This window comes from Pseudorca crassidens, chromosome 1 (assembly GCF_039906515.1).
Source record: "Pseudorca crassidens isolate mPseCra1 chromosome 1, mPseCra1.hap1, whole genome shotgun sequence".
Taxonomy (NCBI): Eukaryota; Metazoa; Chordata; class Mammalia; order Artiodactyla; family Delphinidae; genus Pseudorca; species Pseudorca crassidens.
Window position 1 is genome coordinate 45,893,425 of NC_090296.1, and position 19,004 is coordinate 45,912,428.

General features: G+C 41.1%; 1 protein-coding gene and 1 long non-coding RNA gene across 18 annotated transcripts in view; one reads left to right on the plus strand and one right to left on the minus strand.

Annotated features, from left to right (window-relative positions):
* KTN1 (kinectin 1) overlaps positions 1 to 4,030 on the minus strand; it is a 118,606-nt gene extending 114,576 nt beyond the window's left edge. For 13 of the 15 annotated variants that reach the window (XM_067734815.1, XM_067734769.1, XM_067734761.1 and 10 more), the window contains exon 1: positions 3,893 to 4,022. The gene's annotated coding sequence lies outside the window, so the exon portion shown is untranslated. Of the gene's footprint in view, positions 1 to 3,892 lie in introns of all 15 variants that reach the window. The other 2 variants (XM_067734739.1, XM_067734760.1) reach the window with 2 other exon arrangements.
* The window catches only part of LOC137223319 (uncharacterized), a 74,558-nt gene continuing 58,760 nt past the window's right edge, over positions 3,207 to 19,004 (plus strand). For all 3 annotated transcript variants that reach the window (XR_010942790.1, XR_010942788.1, XR_010942789.1), the window contains exon 1: positions 3,207 to 3,485. This is a non-coding gene — a long non-coding RNA (uncharacterized lncRNA). The remainder of the gene's footprint in view (positions 3,486 to 19,004) is intronic.

Sequence of the window (19,004 nt, forward strand, 5' to 3'; positions counted from 1 at the left end):
AGTACTTTGGATTTTACTCTGCATATGGGAAGTCACTGCAGGGTTCTGAGGAAAGAAGTGGTATGATCTGGCTGCTCTGTTGAAAAAGACTGTAGAGAGCTAGGATAGAAGCAGAGAAACCCATTAGAGGTTAACTGCAGAAATCTAGGCAAGAGAGAGAAGATTGGTTTCGACTAGCCTAATGAGCAATGGAGGTGGTAAGAAGTGATTTGATTCTGGATATATTTTCAAGGTAAGATTGAGCCAAGAATGCCAAGTATGAATGAGATAAGTCAGGGATGACTCCATTTTTCTTTTCACCTGAATACTGGATAGAGCTGCCATCTAATAAGATGGATCAGCCTGCCCCTACAGCAGGTTTAAAGAGGAACATGGAATTTTAGTTTGAGTTTACTACTTTACATCCAAACAGAAATTCAGAACAGGTCGTACAGAATACAGGAGGTAAATCTGGGCTGTAGATATAAAAATGGAAGCCATCAGCATATAGGTATTTAAAGCCATGACACTGGATGAAATCACCAGAGGAGTATAAAAAGAAAAGTGAACCAAGGATTGAGCACTTCAAGAATGAGAACGAATCGTAAACACAGAATGAGCAGAGCAATTAGTGAGAAGAGAAACCCAAAAAGCAATGTCCTGGAAGGAGGGGAGTATAAACAATTCATTTAAGTTCCACTTAGTGTACAAATCACTTTGCTGAAACTAGACTTGAGGTTAGAAGCTCTTAATCAGCCTGTAGTAGTTAAGGTGATAGGTGAAATACTAAAGCACAACTTTTTTTAAAAGGAGGTCACTTCTTACACATTTCCTAGGAATATTAGATTTCCTACTGGAATCATTACTAAAACTATTCTTAGTACTAAAAGTATACTATTTTGCCTATTTTATCTTTTTAAGATAAAACCAATTAAAAACGTATACCATTTTAAAAATTAATTTTAAAAGCCTAAATAACACTAAGACCAAAAAAACCATTTAAACACCAATTAAACACCCTGGCATGCAAACAGTTATAAACTGTCATTACTTTTCTCTTTCTAGAGCTCACATACAGAAGGTTAAGTTAAATCAAACTCCTTAGTTATGGTACTAAAGGCTTTTCCTCTTTCTGTTTAATTTTCTGTTTACAGAAAAAAATAGCTTACATTCTTATTTAAACCAATGTTTAACCTGTGCTTTGTACATAAACTACACTTTTATAATCAGAACACCCAAAGTCATGTTCACAAAAACTGAAAGAGGAAGCAATGAAACTCAACTTTATTTATGCATAAAAGTGATCACTTCTAAAGAAACAATTACTTGCTTCTCGCATCTAAGTATCCTCTGGATTTACCTTCAAAATAACTAAAAACATAAACAGTACACAGAAAAAGCAGCTTATAAGATGTTATCCTCAAACGTTCGAATGTTCTTGAAAAGCATAGTCTCTCTTCATTTCCTTTTTACACATTAGGTCAGATTCCTAAGAAACCCATACCATTACGTTTATTAACAACTTAAATTTTTTACAAAGTATTGTGAGATCTTTTAGATTAAAACTTTCTTTGCTATAAAAAATTATAATAAGTATGCAATTAAAAATATACCTTCCATACATTTCAAGTAAAATTCAAGATAAGTTCCCCACAGTATCAATCTTAACACAAGTCCTTTAAAGTTAAGCCTCAAAAAAGCCTTCACTTCTCAGGCCCTTTATAAAAGTCATACTGGGGCTTCCCTGGTGGCGCAGTGGTTGACAGTCCGCCTGCCGATGCAGGGGACACGGATTCGTGCCCCGGTCCGGGAAGATCCCACATGCCGCGGAGCGGCTAGGCCCGTGAGCCATGGCCGCTGAGCCTGCGCGTCCGGAGCCTGTGCTCTGCAACGGGAGAGGCCAAAACAGTGAGAGGCCCGTGTACCACAAAAAAAATAATAATAATAAAATATAAAAGTCATACTGGCTGTCCTTTAACATCTAATTATTAAAATGTTCTCCCTACTAAAAGCAGGTTAAAGCCTACAAACTGGAAGGAGGCTTGGAGTGAGAGACAGATGAAAACACTTGCATCAAGCAGAAGAGACTATGATATTAAAGGAGGATACAGAAAATACTAAACTGGAAACACATTCATAAATTAATGGCTCTTCATGTTGACCCTGAGCCATCAAGAAAGGGTTATATAATACTCAATACCCTTTATAATTTTAAAGTGTTTAATATTTTTAAGAAAAAATTTCATCAGGCTTTGTTATATTTTAAGTTTCAGTATGAATCTCACAAAGGTAAATAGAACACTTCACTCTCCAAGTGCACCTGACAGAGTTGGTTACACTGCTAAGGCTGCAAAATTAGAAGAGATTTCTAACTCAGTGTTGGGGGGAGGGTAAGAGGGATGAATTAATGAATTTTCCTTAGAATCTACAAACAATAAACCCAGTTATTTCTTGTTAGATCCCTAAACAAGAGGATATGGGGAGTCGGGGGCGGGGCGGGGGCTTGTTTATCAGAGAACACATTAAATATGAAAGTATTTATAGCAAGGTATGTCTACCCAAAACACAGAGCAATTCAAGAGTACTCCAGTGTTATTCTTGGGACAATAATAACAGTCTCATCAGCAACTACTTTAGCCAGACTGGAGACAGTGATGCCATTCACCTGCTAGGTGAGGTAAGGAGAAGTGCAACCTAATTAACCAAGAATTCAAACTTTAAGACAATTCCTACACAATTCAGAATGCTTAGTTCACCCCAAGGTGTTTACCTTTAGCAGGCTACGGGTGTCTAAATTTCTCAAGGGTTTCCACAAAGCGTCTCAAAAAAAGCACAACTTTGAACAGTTAACTTCAACTGCAGCTTTTTAAGCAGTGCTTATTCAGATACCTGCTAAGAAATCCTTTTCTGGAATAGGCGCAACCATGAATTTAGATTCCTGCTTCCTCTCACAAGGAAGAGCTAAGATTAAACAGCCCGCTCTTGAACCTAATCAGGGTGCAGCTGGCCGAGGTTAGGATGCCGCTCCCCGCGTCTGGGGATGCCGGTCTCTGGTACACATGCTGCCTCACGACCGACGCGCGGTGCTGCACATGCCACACCAGTTGTCGGATTACCGTACGACTTTTCTAGGCTGCCGGCTGGGTTTTCTGCCGAGGTCCTCAACGCCAAAAATCTCATTGTTGGAAACTGAAGGGGGGAGGGGGAATCAGTAAGGAAGACACACCCCTCAGGGAGAGGAAGGATAACTTCCCGTCTCGAGGGCGGTCCACAGATTTTTCCAAACTCTGCCCTCACGCTGCTTTCCCATGGCCAACCGCCCCTCTCTAGGACCCGGGGGCGAGCACAGGGCGGCGGAAGGGGGCACTGGAAGGGCCGAAAGCCGCTTCACCAAGTACCCCGAGAGCAGCGAGGACTGGAATTCCAGCATGGCGTAAGCGTGGCCCAGCTCCCGCCCAGGGAGGCCGCCGGGGACGCGCTCCCTCAGTCCCCCGGCCGAGGATACGGTAATCCGTCTTCCTTCCCGGGGGCCCTCACGCCCAACTAAAAATAGGTGTCTCGGTCACCCCAAGGCCCTCTCCGGCCGACCTCACCCTCGGGAGACGTCCTCGGACAAGACGCCGCAGCGGAACAGGGGTCGGGCCCGCGGCGGCCCGGCGAGGCCGCGAGGCCGCTCGGAGCCCGCCAGCCTCGGTGGCCCGGCCCAAGCAGGAGCCCGGCGGCGGCGACCCGGCGCCCGAGGCCTACCCGGCGGGGGCGGCGGCAGGCGGTGTCCCGGCCCCACGGCCGCACCCCCCCCCCCCGCCCGACGCGGCCCTCCCGTCTGCCTGGGACCCCGCGGCCGGCGCAACCCTCCCCTCTCCGCGGTCCCCGCGGCCGGAGCCTGGGCCCGGCGCGGCCCGCTCTCCCTTACCCTGCGCGGCCGGGTAAGGATACCAGAAAGACGCGGCGGCGCCGGCAGTACAGCCCGAGCCGCCAGCTCCAAGTGGCCGCCGCCGCCGCAGTACCTCAGGTGCCGTCGCGCCGCCCGGCAGGAAACGGGCGGTTTCGGGGCGGGGCGGCCCCGGCACGTCCCGGCGTCTGGGCCGGCAGTGCCCGGAGACCGGCCCCTTAAAGGGACAGGCGTCGCCGCTTCGGCCCCCGCGCGCTCTCCCGCGCGCTCGGGTAAGTCCCAGCGTTCGGCGGGCTCGGGATTCCGGGGCTTTCCTCCCGAGATGACGTCCCGCAGCTAGGTGGAAGGTGGGAGCTCTGGGGCTCGAGGCGCAGCGGAGTTCCCTTCGTCCGGGGGCCCTGCTCTCTCTCTCTCTCTCTGTCTTTCCCCCAAAGCTGGTTTCGTCTTGCATGGCCCTCCAACCTGGCCCCTCAGACTGGATTTTTTTTTTTTCTCTTCTTTATGATTTTCTTTTTTTGAATTTTTGAATTTTATTTTATTTTTTTATACAGCAGGTTCTTATTAGTTATCCATTTTATACATATTAGTGTATATATGGATTTTTTTTATCACTAGAAAACGAAATCATCCGTTCCTCTGTCTCCAGAGTTTCTCTCTGAATTCTCCTTCGGGCATCCCTGGAGCCAAAGAGAGAGAGAAATTTTAAACGGACCCAAATAAATTGTGTGCAAATATTGTGAAGCTGTTGTGTCTGCCAGCCGATGGCCATTCATTAAGCCCGAGTAAATAACTTTAAGCTGCAGAAGAAAGGAAAGGTTGGCCAGAATCCTGCTTATTAGTTTTCTCTTTGCTAAAGGAATGATAGCTATCTTCCTGGTCCACTGGCAAACGAGATGTGTTTATTACTTACTTCTTATCAATCTCTCCCAGAATGCTAGGCATCGTCCAGAACATATACAAAACACCTACAGGCTCTCCTCAAATGTTATGAGAGTTCAAAATAATTCAAAACCTTTTAGAGGGTGGATAGAGACACATAAAATTAGGACTCATCACTAACACCTCCCGCTACATACTGACAAAGGGGAACAAGACCAATTTTTAAGTAATGAACGTCAGAACAGTTCCTGCACCACCAGGGTCACCTTTATATGGACTGGCTAAAAATGTACTGTACATCTGAATTCTAATTATTTTTTGTCAGAGCTTTCTAGAGCACCTCCAAAGTACACATGAAAACTGAACAGTATGTGGTAGCCTGAGATGTTGAGAATTCTGCCAGTCTTCAGCCACTGTGTTCTCCAATGATGCATTCTGTCTTATTTTAACTCCAGAAGCGCCACCCTCTTTTTTCTTTCTCAGTAGGGTTACTCAGCACCTCAGCGGTTCCAGTGCCCTCAAAGCAATCTATCTCTAAACCTCTGGCTGTCTCCTGAGCCTGCGATAAAGGATCCAGCTTCACTGAAGAGGGTAGCCATTAGTCTCTTAATACAAAGAGGGGAAATGTATCATTCCTATAGAGGAGTTTAAGGACTCTTGATTAGCCTACAAACAACCATCTAATTTCCTCTGGTTGGTACTAAAGCAGATTTTAGGTTAGAATTTTAAAATTCTATCATTTTTATGATTTCAGTAAAACCTCAGTGTCATTTTAGAAACAGTAATTTTTAGGTACATTTGTACATAAGACAAGAAGTGGATGGAACTTAGGGACATGTTTACCCTAAATATACCACTTCTTATTGTCAGGGATCACTTATTTTTGTGTTCCATAGTTTGAAACAAAAAAAGCGTAAATGTGTCAGCTATTTCAACTTCTCTGAGTGATTGAACTTTGACTTTGAAAGGGAAGTGCCTGGATACTTCATTCTTCAGTATAAGCTTCATATTTATTCACGTAAAAACAAAGCCTTACTAGAACTGTTATGCATGATAAGCCCTATTAGGAATTAAGACCTGCCCTCTAAGTTTTGAAGTATAGTATAATATAATATCATTAACTATAATTAACAGATATAAATAACCTAAGATATAATTAACCTTGGTTGCTGCTTACTACTCTCAATGTTACTGAAGAAGCAACTAACTTGCTAACAACGATTAGCACTCCCAACATCTGAAGTATCTCTAGTGGTTAACAACTAAGAAATTAAATTTTATTGAAAATGATAAAGTGTAACACTATTACCTGAAGAGTATTCTTGCTCACTCTCTCTTGCTCACTCTCTCTTTCTCAAGTGCAATTTACTGGCGATTGCCTTCTGACTTCTAGTGTGTAATAACTTTTATCTAATTTTGGAAAAGTTTTAAAGACACACAGTACCTATCTCTCTAGCAGATAGAGAGAAAGCAGGCTATTCCTGTTTTTTCCAGGGAAGATTTCCCAGAAGTGGTGAGTTCTGTAGAGATTTGAGTAATATATGAGTAACGTATTACACCTCCTACTCCACCATTTCAGGGATGGCAGAGATGAAAGTATAATAGAAGCATTTCACAGAACTGAAAGAAAAAGGAAGATTCCAGGTCCACCTTTTCCACCCAAATAATGGAGTGGGGAAGTTTATACAAACATCTGCAACTGGAGATCTAGATGTAATCAGCTATTCTAACAAAGTATCTGGCACATAACTGTGCTTATGAGAGGTCTGCATTGTTCTCGTTGACATGTAATCTCTTCAAGCATATGGCATTCAAATGCTTTCATAACAGACTAAAGGTGACCATAAATCATTTGCCACTCTTTACATGGACAGGTGGGATCTGTGCCCCTCCCTTTGATTCTGGGAGGGCTCTGTGACTGACGTGACTAATAGGATATGCCAGAAGTAACACTGTGCCAATTTCTGGGCCCAGACTGTAAGAGACAGGCAATTTCACTTCCTGTCTCTTGGAACCATTGATCTTAGAGCCCTAAGCTGCCATGTGAGAAGTCCAACTACCTTGCTGGAGAGACCATGTGGAGAGGCCTTGAGACTACATGGGGAGGAAGAGAGAACCAGCTGGGCCCAGCCTTCCAACTGTCCCCACCAAGGTGCCAGACATATGAATGAAGGCTTCTGGAGCCCCAGACCATCCATGCCACAAGCTAAATACCACTAAGTGATCCCAGTCAGTACTACACGGCGCAGAAGAACCACTCAGCCAAGCCCTACTTGAATTTCTGACTCCATATAATTTTTATGATTTTTGGATGGTTTGTTATGCAGTAATAGATAAGCCGCACATCTTTCTTCCACTTCTAAATAGCTGCAAGAAATTTTAGTCTTATTTAAGCAGAAGGGAGTTTCCACTTTGCCCATACAATCCCAAGACATCACTGGGGACTTTCAAGGGAAATTTGGGCAGGAATAAGTAGGGAGGTAAAACTACTTTGTAGCATAATTTAACATTATTGAAGGCACCTTCATGTCTTCTATCTTCAAAGGCTGCCAGTGATTGGAAACTGGTGGATTAAATGAGGAAAGAGGAGCCAGTATTTCTTCCGCATATGCACGGTGCAGGTGTTTAACGTAATTAGCACACACGATTGTCCAAACAACCCCATAGGACTAGGCTTACGCTGAATAACTAACTACCTCAAGAACACAGAGCTCAAAAACTAGCACCTGGGGCTTCCCTGGTGGCACCAGTGGTTGAGAGTCTGCCTGCCGATGCAGGGGACACAGGTTCGTGCCCCGGTCCGGGAAGATCCCACATGCCGTAGAGCAGCTAGGTCAGTGAGTCGTGGCCGCTGAGCCTTCACATCCAGAGCCTGTGCTCCGCAACGGGAGAGGCCACAACAGTGAGAGGCCCGCATACCGCAAAAAAAAAAAACCCAGCACCTGAACCCAGATCTATCTGATTCCAATTCCCATGCATGTGCCACTGCAACATGTTGACTCCCAAAGTATAAACTTTTAGGTACACAAACAAAATGTGAGTTTTCATTTATGTATAGGATTCTCTTACTTATGATATCTTTTTTGTCATTAGCATAAACACTGAGCAGATAGATAACACTAAATTAAATCAACAATATTAAATTGGCTGCCAGCCAGCATCATGTAAACTCTTCTTACCAAAATAATACAGTATTGAAATATGTACATTTTGTCCAAATACACCTAGTAATTGGAAGAAACAATCTTTAAACTCTCTGATTCTTTTTTTTTTTTTTTTGGCCTCGCCTTGTGTCATGCAGGATCTTAGTTCCCCCAACCAGGGATCGAACCAGGGATCTTCACAGCATGCTTGAATAATGGATACTACGCTTTTACTAATAAGAGACCTAAATAATGTGGAGGGTAAAAGAAGATTAACTTGTAGTCCTCATGTGAGAAGTTTTATTTGTTTAGTAAGTTAGATCAGTTGATTAGTATTAGCTATTCAATGAGGCCTAAATAAAAAATGTGGTCAACATACTGCTGCTGCTTAGTGTCCCATAAAGAAAAGAAAAAACAATGACTCTTTCACCACTGCTGCCTATACAAGCTTCACCCTAACCAGGCAAGTTGCAGGGATGAATCTTTGCCTGAGGAATCAGGCAAGAGAACATGGATATTTCAGTATAACTGTCACCACTCCCACCCAAATAATTTTTAAGAGTATGACCTGGTGAGGGCAGATCAGTAGCAACAAATCGAACAAAGTCAGCAATATTTGCAACATATACAGCAGCATGCTAGGTGTTTAAATATAAAACATGCATTTAAAAATGTGTGTCCTGCAGAATGGTGCCTGCTTTTTAAACCACACTTCTGGGAATTCCCTGGTGGTCTAGTGGTTGGGACTATGCTCTTTCACTGCTGGGGGCATGGGTTCAATCCACTGATCAGGGAACTAAGATCCCGAAAGCCGCATGGCACCACCAAAAAAACAAAAAACACGCTTCTATTTGCTTGTTCATATTCAGCTCCTCATGATAACTCTTAGATTCCCAGCCAGTCCTTGCCCAGTGTTTTTCCTCCCTGTAGTATGACAACCCTGTAATTAACCTTTCCCAGGCTTAGTTCCATTTATTTCTGACCACATCTCCAATTTACCAACTTCCTTTGATCCAGGTCAACAATTTTTAAAAGCCACCTTTTGGTACTTGCATATATTGTTTTGGAAGTCTTATGAGAGAAGGTAAACAGACTGCAACCTCTATTACAAATCATCATTCTGTGAAGGCTGTAGAATAATTCTTCTGGATGCTGACTCTCATGACACAGACCTCTGGATGTCAGCCCTCTGAGCCTCCTCAGGGACTGCAGTCCATCAACAATGCCCTTTCTGTCTGAATCTTCAACCTTTCCCTCTCCATCAGCCATTCCTGCATTCAGGGATCTCTCCAGTTAAACGAAGGGGAAAATATTCAAACTCCAGCCCACCCCATCTACCCCATCTCCTACAAAGCCAGGTTTTTGATTGATTCTTGGATTGGTTAAGATGCAACTTACTTGACTATATTCTCACTACCCATTCACTCTGCCTTATACATCGGTAACCTGCTTCTGCACCCACAACTGGATTCTGAAACACTTCTCACTGAAGTCACCAATGATTTCCCTGCTGCTAACTCCTCTCTGTCACATGACACCACTGATTACTTCTTGAAAGGCTTCTCTTTCCTTGACCTCAGTGACCTCACAAACATGGCTCTTCTGCTCTCTCTTTTCCTTCTATGTAGCCTGAAGCTCCTCAGTCCCTTTCTGAATTTGTCTTCTCTATCTCTTTTGTGTTGATGTCCCTCAGGTTTCCAGCCTTGTCCCTCTATTGTCTCACTCTGCAGTCCCTCTCTGGTCTTATATTACAATCTATATTCCCAAGCAAAGACCAGTGTCTGCATTTTGCAAGCCCTACCACTAAGGAAAAGGCATCTGTATTAGTCTGAATTCTTCAGAGAAATAGAACCAATTTTTTATATATGCACATGATTGTGGAGGCTGAGAAGTCCAAAATCTTGAAGGTGGGCAAGGCAGGCTGGAGACCCAGGGAAGAAAGAGTGTTGCAGTTCAAGTCCCAAGGCAGTCTGCTGGCAGAATTCCATCTTCTTCTAGAAGGTCAGGTTTTGTCTTTTAAGGCCTTCAACTGATGAAATGAGGCTTACCCACATTATGGAGAATAATCTGCTTGACCCTAAGTCAGCCAATTAAAATGTTCATTTCATCTAAAAAATTCTTTCACAGAAACATCTAGAATAATGTTTGACCAAATATCTGGGTACTGTGGCCTAATAAGTCGACACATAAAATTAACCATCATGGTATCTTTGGATTCTGTAGGCAATGCATACTACATTCGGGTCTGCTACTCTAACTCATTTTCTGGGAAACCTGTTAGGCTATGAATTTTGGGCCCAGATCAAGAAAGAACTCTAGCATGTCTAAGACTCATGTGCCCTATGGTCAGTTGAGACTTGTGACCCAGCAGATCCAACAGCGAAAATGAGAATACAATGTAAAGCCACTGGCAAATCTCAATAGGAGAAGCATAGTGCAGACTTTTAGATTTTGGGGTATGCTGGCCATTTTCCTCTAATTAAGATCAAGTACTTGACCATGGAACACCAACTGTCCAGGTGACCTGAGCTGCCTATTATGAACTGGGTGTAATCTAACCCATCAACCCATAACTTTGGGAGTGGGAAAAGATGTTCATCATCAAAAAGATATGGTTTATGCAAGATCTAGGTTAAACAGGTTCATAACTCATTTGTGCCTTCAGAGAAGGCACAAATGTGTTACAAACAAGTGGTTAAGACTGCCACACCATCTACTCCAGTGCCGCCTATCCTTCATTCACACCTATGGTCTCATAAGAAGTTCCACCTGGGACTTCCCTGGTGGTCCAGTGGCTAAGACTTCACACTCCCAATGCAGGGGACGCGGGTTCAATCCCTGGTCAAGGCACTAGATCCCACATGCCACAACTAAGACCCGGTGCAGCAAAATAAATATTTTTAAAAGTATATTAAAAAAATAAATTCCACCTGATCAAGGAAGGAAAAAATTGATCCTGGTTTAGAGATGCAACTATACAACGTGTGGGTACTAGATGAAAATAAACTGCTACAGAATCACACCCTGTTCAGGGGTGACCCTGGAGAACTATGGGGAGGATAAATTTTCCCAAAGGGAAGAAAGTCAAGCCATACATCTGGTATGCACTTTTCCTGGAAGGAGAGATGCCCATATATTTATGTCTACAAAAATTCATGGGTTGGAGGTCAGGGACTTGGTACAAGATTGGAGAACAGTTAACAAGGAGGTTTGGGGAAGAGGCATGTGTATATGCCCACTTAATAGTGGACATAGACTGTAAGGATAGGACTTCCCTGGTGGCACAGTGGTTAAGAATCCACCTGCCAATGCAGGGGACACGGGTTCGAGCCCTGGTCCAGGAAGATACCACATGCTGCGGAGCAACTAAGCCGGTGCACCACAAATACTGAGCCTGCACTCTAGAGCCTTCAAGCCACAACTACTGAGCCCATGTGCTATAACTACTGGAGCCCGCGCGCCTAGAGCCCATGCTCCACAACAAGAGAAGCCACCACAATTAGGATCCTGCACACCACAGTGAAGAGTACCCCCAGCTCGCCACAACTAGAGAAAGCCCACGTGCAGCAACGAAGACCCAGCACAGACAAAAATTAATTAATTAATTGGGAAAAATACACCACTGCCAAGATTTTTTTTAAAAATGTAAGGATATTTCTTTCCTGTAGGAATGCTTATCTAGGGCAAAAGCTTGCAGTTCTCTATAATCAGGTAGGCAAGATGGGCCACTATAGGTAAACCAACCTCTTTCCTCAGCCAACCTGCAATTCGTTCAATGAATTCATAAGGAAAGTGGTCATAGTTGCAGAGATGGAGGTTCTGCAGGGCTTCAAGCACATGGACTTCTTCTCACCAAGATTAATCTACCTACCACTACTGCTAAGTGCCCAGCCTACTAACAGCAGATACCTACACTGAACCCTAGTATAGCAACATACCCTGGGGGGACCAGCAGCCATCAGATAGCAGGTTGATTTTATTAAACACTTTCCATCATGAAGGGATTAGTGATTGGTCCCCCCAGAAATAGACACTCCTTCTAGATATGGACTTGCTTTCCCTGCATGCAAAGCTTCTGCCATCACCACCATCTGTGTACTTACTGAATGCCTATTCACTGTCACAAATCCCACACAACACTGTTCTGACAAAGAAACTCATTTCACAGGAAAAAAAAAAGTGAGGCAAAAGATTCACTAGAAGAGCTGACATTATAGAATGGTTGGAATGGCTGTCAAAGACCCAGTTTTGGTGACAAATGAGAGACAGAAACAATGCCTTGCAACATTAGGGTGCTCTTCTACAAGATGCAATATGTATCTTGCGTCTCTTTTTTTTACCCCACAGACAGAGTATATAGGTACAGAAACCAAGGGTAAGAAGTAAGAGTGGCTCTTCTCATTATTCTACTTAATCATCTGCTTCCAAAAATTTTGCTTCTGATCTCTGCAGATTTATTTTTTATTTTTATTTTTTGGCCACACCAAGAGGCATGTGGGATCTTAGTTCCCCAACCAGGGATCCAACCTGTGCCCCCTGAATTGGAAGTGTGGAGTCTTAACCACTGGAATGCCAGGGAAGTCCCTCTGCATCTTTAAAAGTTCTTAATTCCCAAGGGAAGAAGGCTTCTACGAGGAGACACAACATGGTTCTATCTGAACTGAAAGTTGAGGCTTCCAACTGGCTGTTTTGTGTTTCTCAAACCACTGAACAAGAAGAGGGGTATACTGTATTGATTGGGGTGGTGGATCTGTACTACCAATGGGATCTGACTTCTGCTTGGTTCTCTCATAACTGGGGGTGACCCACTTGTATCAGTTTGCCTGAGATTTTCCCAGTTTTATCATTCAAAGTCTCACATCCCAGGAAATCCCCCAGTCCCAGGAAATCTGGGACAGCTGGTCACCCAAGTTCCCTGAGACATGAAAGGAATTCAACAAATTTGCTTTAGAGTGGATCTGGTTTATGTCAGGCTCAACCCATCTTCTCCACCCTCCCAAAATATATTCCTGATGACATCCAAACTTATTTTGCATCCCAGGGAGAAACATTCGACAATGACATTGGCATGCCCCTTCATTCGCTCACCTCTCTTCACAAAAATCCTCTTCAGTGGTTTACATGCCTTTGGGAACAGTTAGGCTTTCTTGGCAAGTCGAAGGGAAAACTTTGACTGTCATGCTCTTTACTCATATTTTTCCAGGACATGAATGAAGTACTCTGATGTTTATCCTTTCTTGTGAATTCTCATTAATCTAATTTTTCCAGCACCATGAAAAATTTATGTTAGATCTGCAAGAGATGTTATAAATCATCTAATCCAACCCAAATATTTCATATTTATTTGCAATGCTCTGTTATTTAAACTTCATTATTTTTGTTTTAGATTATGATTTGTCATGCTCACCAAGCATTCATTTCCTTAACTGACCAAAAATTATACTTACACATTTAATCCAGTGAGTAATTTAATTTTTTGCTTATATGATTGTGAGCCCTGACTTTCCTAGAAAAAGCTCAGTGTTCTTTAGTATCTCATCAGAAATCACTGTTCAATGAGGGTTTGTTGGTGAGAGACCCTGGTCTTCTAAGTATTGAACATCGCTCTCATTTTCTATTGTGTCTGGGTAATGACATCAGTGATTGTCAAAAGATCTGTTTGCAGATGAACTAGGCTTACAGCACCAATCACAGAGTAGAACTCAAGATTAAGATTTATTTTATTTCAGGTCAGAAACAACTGAGGTAAAACAATACTCTCCCACAAAACCTCCATTGGTACTACTCTCAACCAAATAATGGGGTAAATAGATCACTAGTCTTGTGTTATGTTCTTATGAATCAGTTCTTCTAATTTTTTAAGGACATAAAGAAGAACAGAATTTGCAGAAACAGTGAACTGTGAATTTAAATACTAACCAAGAAATATTCATCATGCTTAGAAATTCATGCCCGGGTTTATCAGAGTCCACCTCCTATGAAATTCCCGGGAGAGAAAGGAGATGTCTACTGTCAGCTAAAGGCCAATGAAAGAGATTTTTTTTCACCACTTTTTTCCTTCTTTGACTTTATTTTATTTTTCTATAACTGTATTTTCTTCTACTGAGTGCATCGGGACTATTATGAGAGATCTGAATTCCCGTTGGTTCAGGAGATTGAAAAGAAACCAAATTACAGGAGCATAAAGGTCAATAGCAAAAAAACTCCTTTCAGCTTCTAGCCTGACAATAGAGGATATAATGTCAAGATTAGTGAAAAGCTCAGATCCAAGCACTGATATTCCACTGAAAATTTCAATGAATACCTTTGTCAAAAGTTATTTAGTATTGAGAGATAGAAATAACATATCTCTGAAAAAGAAAAAAAATGCTTTGATTGAAAGAAGTACAAATCAACAGCTGAAGCATTACACAAAGCATCATCAGGTTTGAATATTCCTAAACTTTTTTCCAATTTCTTTTCATAAATCTTGTAGTTAATCTTGTCCCATCAGTTGTAGGAGTCTATTGTAGGTGACAATTTTCACATGGCTTCAGAAGAGAAATCAAATCTAGGATAAAACTGCAAGATTCTTTAGTAAAAAGTCAGAGAGGTTTAAGGTGGTGCAGATCAGATCCTTGCAGACAGGCAGAAGGCCTTCTAAGGATTTTTAAGAGTCTATCTTGCAGACTTTCTCTGTTTAAACAGCGGGGCTTTTAAGAATCTAAGTCCATTGTCTCACAGCAGCTTCACAGAGAGTCCAAGGAAGGTAAAAGCTTATTTGAAAGAGATTTGTGGGCCTGGCTTTTATATAATGGAATAGATTATCAATGGACACTCAGGAAGTCCACAAAGTTTTTAAAGTAATTATATCAGCGTGATCTGAAAAAGACAGAGACATACAGCAGCCACCATGCCTTTACTAGCATTTCTCAAAGTGTAGTTCACAAATTATTTGTGATCCACATCAGGCCTCCTGTTCTGAATTTTGGGGGAGGAGGGGTGGAGGGAGGCATATTCAGGACCTAACATTTTTAATAGGTAATACTTATGAATGTTAAAGTTTGATATCCCCCTCAAACAGACCTACTTACTCATTGCTAAATATATTATTCCTGTGGCACTGCCTCCCATTCCTTCATGTTGGAATACCACCACCTTCCATTCCTCACATAATATCCACAGTTTAAACTTTACACGTTCTGGAAATTTTGCCATTTACAGCAATATGGATGGACGTGGAGGGCATTACGCTAAGTGAAATAAGTCAGAAAGGGAAAGACATATTGTATGATATTACTTATATGTGGAATCTAAAAAATATAACAAACTAGTGAATAAAACAAAAAACAAGCTGACTCACAGATAGAAAGAACAAACTAGTGATTACCAGTGTGGAGAGGGAAGGGGGATGAGGCAGTATAGAGGTAGGAGAAAAAAAGCAGGTTTATTATGGGACTATACGAAATCATTTGTGTGAAACTTTTGAAAATTGTAAAGCACTATAGAATTTAAAGAATCTTTCATTCAATAAAAAAATATATTACATAAATAAATAAATAATTTTACACATTCTGTCCTTTCAGTAAATAGTGGTGAATCAATTGGTCAAGGAAAATGTGATGCCTATCTCACATTATATAACACACAAAAATTTTTGATTTCAAACAGATTGTAACCCAAATATGAAAATTAAAATAATGCCTTTAGGGGCTTCCCTAGTGGCACAGTGGTTAAGAATCCGTCTGCCTAATGCAGGGGACACGGGTTCGAGCCCTGGTCCAGGAAGATACCACATGCCGCAGAGCAACTAAGCCCGTGCACCACAACTACTGAGCCTGTGCTCTAGAGTCCACGAGCCACAACTACTGAAGCCCTTGAACCTACAGCCTGTGCTCTGCAACAAGAGAAGCCACCACAATGAGAAGCCCGCGCACGACAACAAAGAGTAGCCCCCGCTCGCCGCAGCTAGAGGAAGCCCGCGTGCAGCAACGAAGACCCAACACAGCCAAAAATTTAAAAAACAAATAAATAAATAAATTTTTTAAAAAAATAATGCCTTTAGAAGAAAATGTAGGAGAATATCTTTACAATCTTGAGGTAGACAAACATTTATTAAATAAGAGAATAAAGTATAAACATAAAAGATTAAAAATTGCACTTCTTTAAAATGAAGAACTTATTTTCATCAAAAACACCATTAAGGCTAAATAAATTATGATGCTCAAAGAAATTAATTAATAAAAATGGATGTGAACTCTAAAAAAAAAAATACCATTAAGAGAGTGAAATGCAGGTAGAGCTGGGAGAAGATATTTGAAATACATACATCCAACAAAGTACTTTTCTCCAGAATATGTAAAGAGCTCCTACAACTCTAAAAGGAAAAGGCAGACATCCTATTTTTTGAATAGGCAAAATACCTGAATAGGCACTTTACAAATGAGGTTATCTAAACAGCAAATAATCATATAGAAATATGTCCAATATATGTCCAATATAACTAATTATCAGAAAATGGCAAATTAAAGCTACACTGAGTGGCAAATAAGAATTAAAGATGTTCAATGTTATCAAGTCACTAGGGAATTGCAAATTTACAACATAATTAGGGGATGTCCCTGGTTGCGCAGTGGTTAAGACTCCACGTTCCCAATGCAGAGGGCCCAGGTTCGATCCCTGGTCAGGGAACTAGATCCCACATGCATGCTGCAAGTAAGAGTTCACATGCTATGACTAAGGAGCCCACCTGCTGCAACTAAAGACCCAGCGCAACCAAATAAATAAATACATATTTTTAAAAATAAATAAATAAAACACAATTAGATCCCACTGCACCTACTGAGATTGCTAAAATTAAAATTCTGACAATACCAAGCGCTGACAAGGATGCTGAGGAACTGGAACTCTCATACATTGCTGATGAGAATGCAAAATGTTGCACTACTTTGGAAGAGAGTTTCTTATAAAATTAAATACACACTTACCATATGCATTAGTTTGCTAGGATTCCCACAATAAAATACCACAGACTGATTGACTTAAGCAACAGAAATTAATTTTCTCACAATCTGGAAGCTAGAAGTCCAAGATCAAAATGTCTGCAGGTTTGGTTTCTTCTGAGGACTCTCTCCTTGGCTTGCAGATGGCCACCTACTTACTGTATCCTCACATGGTTTTTTCTCTGTGCACTTGTGCCCTGATCTCTTCTTCTAAGGACACCAATCATATTGGATTAGGGCTCATTCTAATGACCCTATCTTAACTACATCTTTATGAACTTTAATAATAAACATAAGTATCTGATTAAAAAAAACAGACAAAAATGAAAAAGGAATAATGATTACCACTATACCTCCTCTAGAATGCCTAAAGACTGGCAATCCTAAATGTTGGCAAGGATGTGGAGCAACTGAAAGAACTGCCTTAACTTGGTGGTTGGAGTATAAATTCATTCAAACACTTTGGAAAATTTACAGTACTTAAAGCTAAACATATTTATACTCTACAACCCAGAAATTCCACTCCAGTAAATATACCCAACAGAAAGGAGTGCATATATCCACCAAAAGGCATGCACAAGAAGCTTCATGGGAAAAGCTAGAAACAACCCACATGTCCATCAACAGTGGAATGGGTTAAAAAATAATGTGGAGGGAGTTCTGTAGTGGTCTAGTGGTTAGGATTTGGTGCTTTCACTGCCACGGCCCGGGTTCAATCCCTGGTTGGGAAACTGAAATCCCACAAGCAGTGTGACCCAGCCAAAATAAAAAAATAAAAATTTTTAATTAAAAAAAAATTAAAACAAACAAAAAATGTGGAGTATTCACATAATGAAATATTATACAGCAATTAAAAACCAAACTACTGTTACATGCAACCACATAAATCAATCTCATAAACAAGAGATTGATTAAAAGACGATGGACACAACAGAGTACTTACTATATCATTCCATTTACGTGAAGTTCAAGAATAGGTAAGACTAATTTATAGTGATACTGGTCAGAATAGTGGTTATGTTGTGGAGTGGGGCAGCATTGACTAGAAGGTGACATAAAGAAACCTTCCAGTAAACTGGGAATGTTCTATATCTTTTTTCTCCAGCTTTATTGAGGCAGAATGTTCTGTCTTGATCCAAGTGGTAGTTACACGGGTATATACATATGTAAACGTTCACTGAGCTGTGTTGCTAGATTGGTGTTTTGCTGTACCTAAGTTATACTTCAATTTGGAAAAAAGTAAAAAAGAAAAAGAAAACAAAACTGTACCCATATTTCCAAGGGGGGAAGTAAATAGGGCTATAGACGAAACAAGATTAATCTCACGTTGATAATTGTTGGGTGGGTGATCTGTACATCATTGAGGCCCAGTATATTCTCTCCAATTTTTTTTTCCACTAAAGAGAAATCTTTCATCCATTCTTACAGGCACATTTCAAAGCCATTTCTTCTAAGAAGCTATAAGATTTTCTTTCCTCCTTTAAACTTCCAAAACATTTTGCTTCATTAGTATAAACTCTCTTAACCAGTCTCCATTTAACTCATTCTCCAAACTCAGTGGCTGTCTCCATTCTCTCTGTGCTATGCACTGCCTTGTAACACCTGTGCCTATAGGCTACACACTAGCACACCCAAGCACATCTACGCCCGTGATTGAGTATGCTTATCAAGGGTCCGTTATGTTTTCTCAGTCAGATTTCTGTAACTGTATTTACATAATTTAAACAAATACTGAGTGCAAAAAGACCTGTTAATTAAAACTATGTTCATTACTTCGGAAAGAGCTGGTAAAGACAAATAGCTAGAAACTTCAATGTCAAAATAAGTGTGTGTGTTAACTCTGAATTACATTAAAAACCACTAAATTGTACAATTTATAGGGGTGAATTTTCTGGCATGTGTATTATATCTTAATAAAGCTGTTATAAAAAATTAGGAGTGAGTGAAGTGACTACAAAAGTTTGCAAGGACTTTGAAAAAAACTAAAAGACCTTTGTAATTACATTACAAATGTCTTTAATTTCTTATTAATCTTTTAAGAAAATATAATGGAAATCATAGACAACCCTTTTGAGTGTGGTTTATGCAAGGAAAACCCTTTGAGTGTGGTTTATTCTTGTTGATTCCACA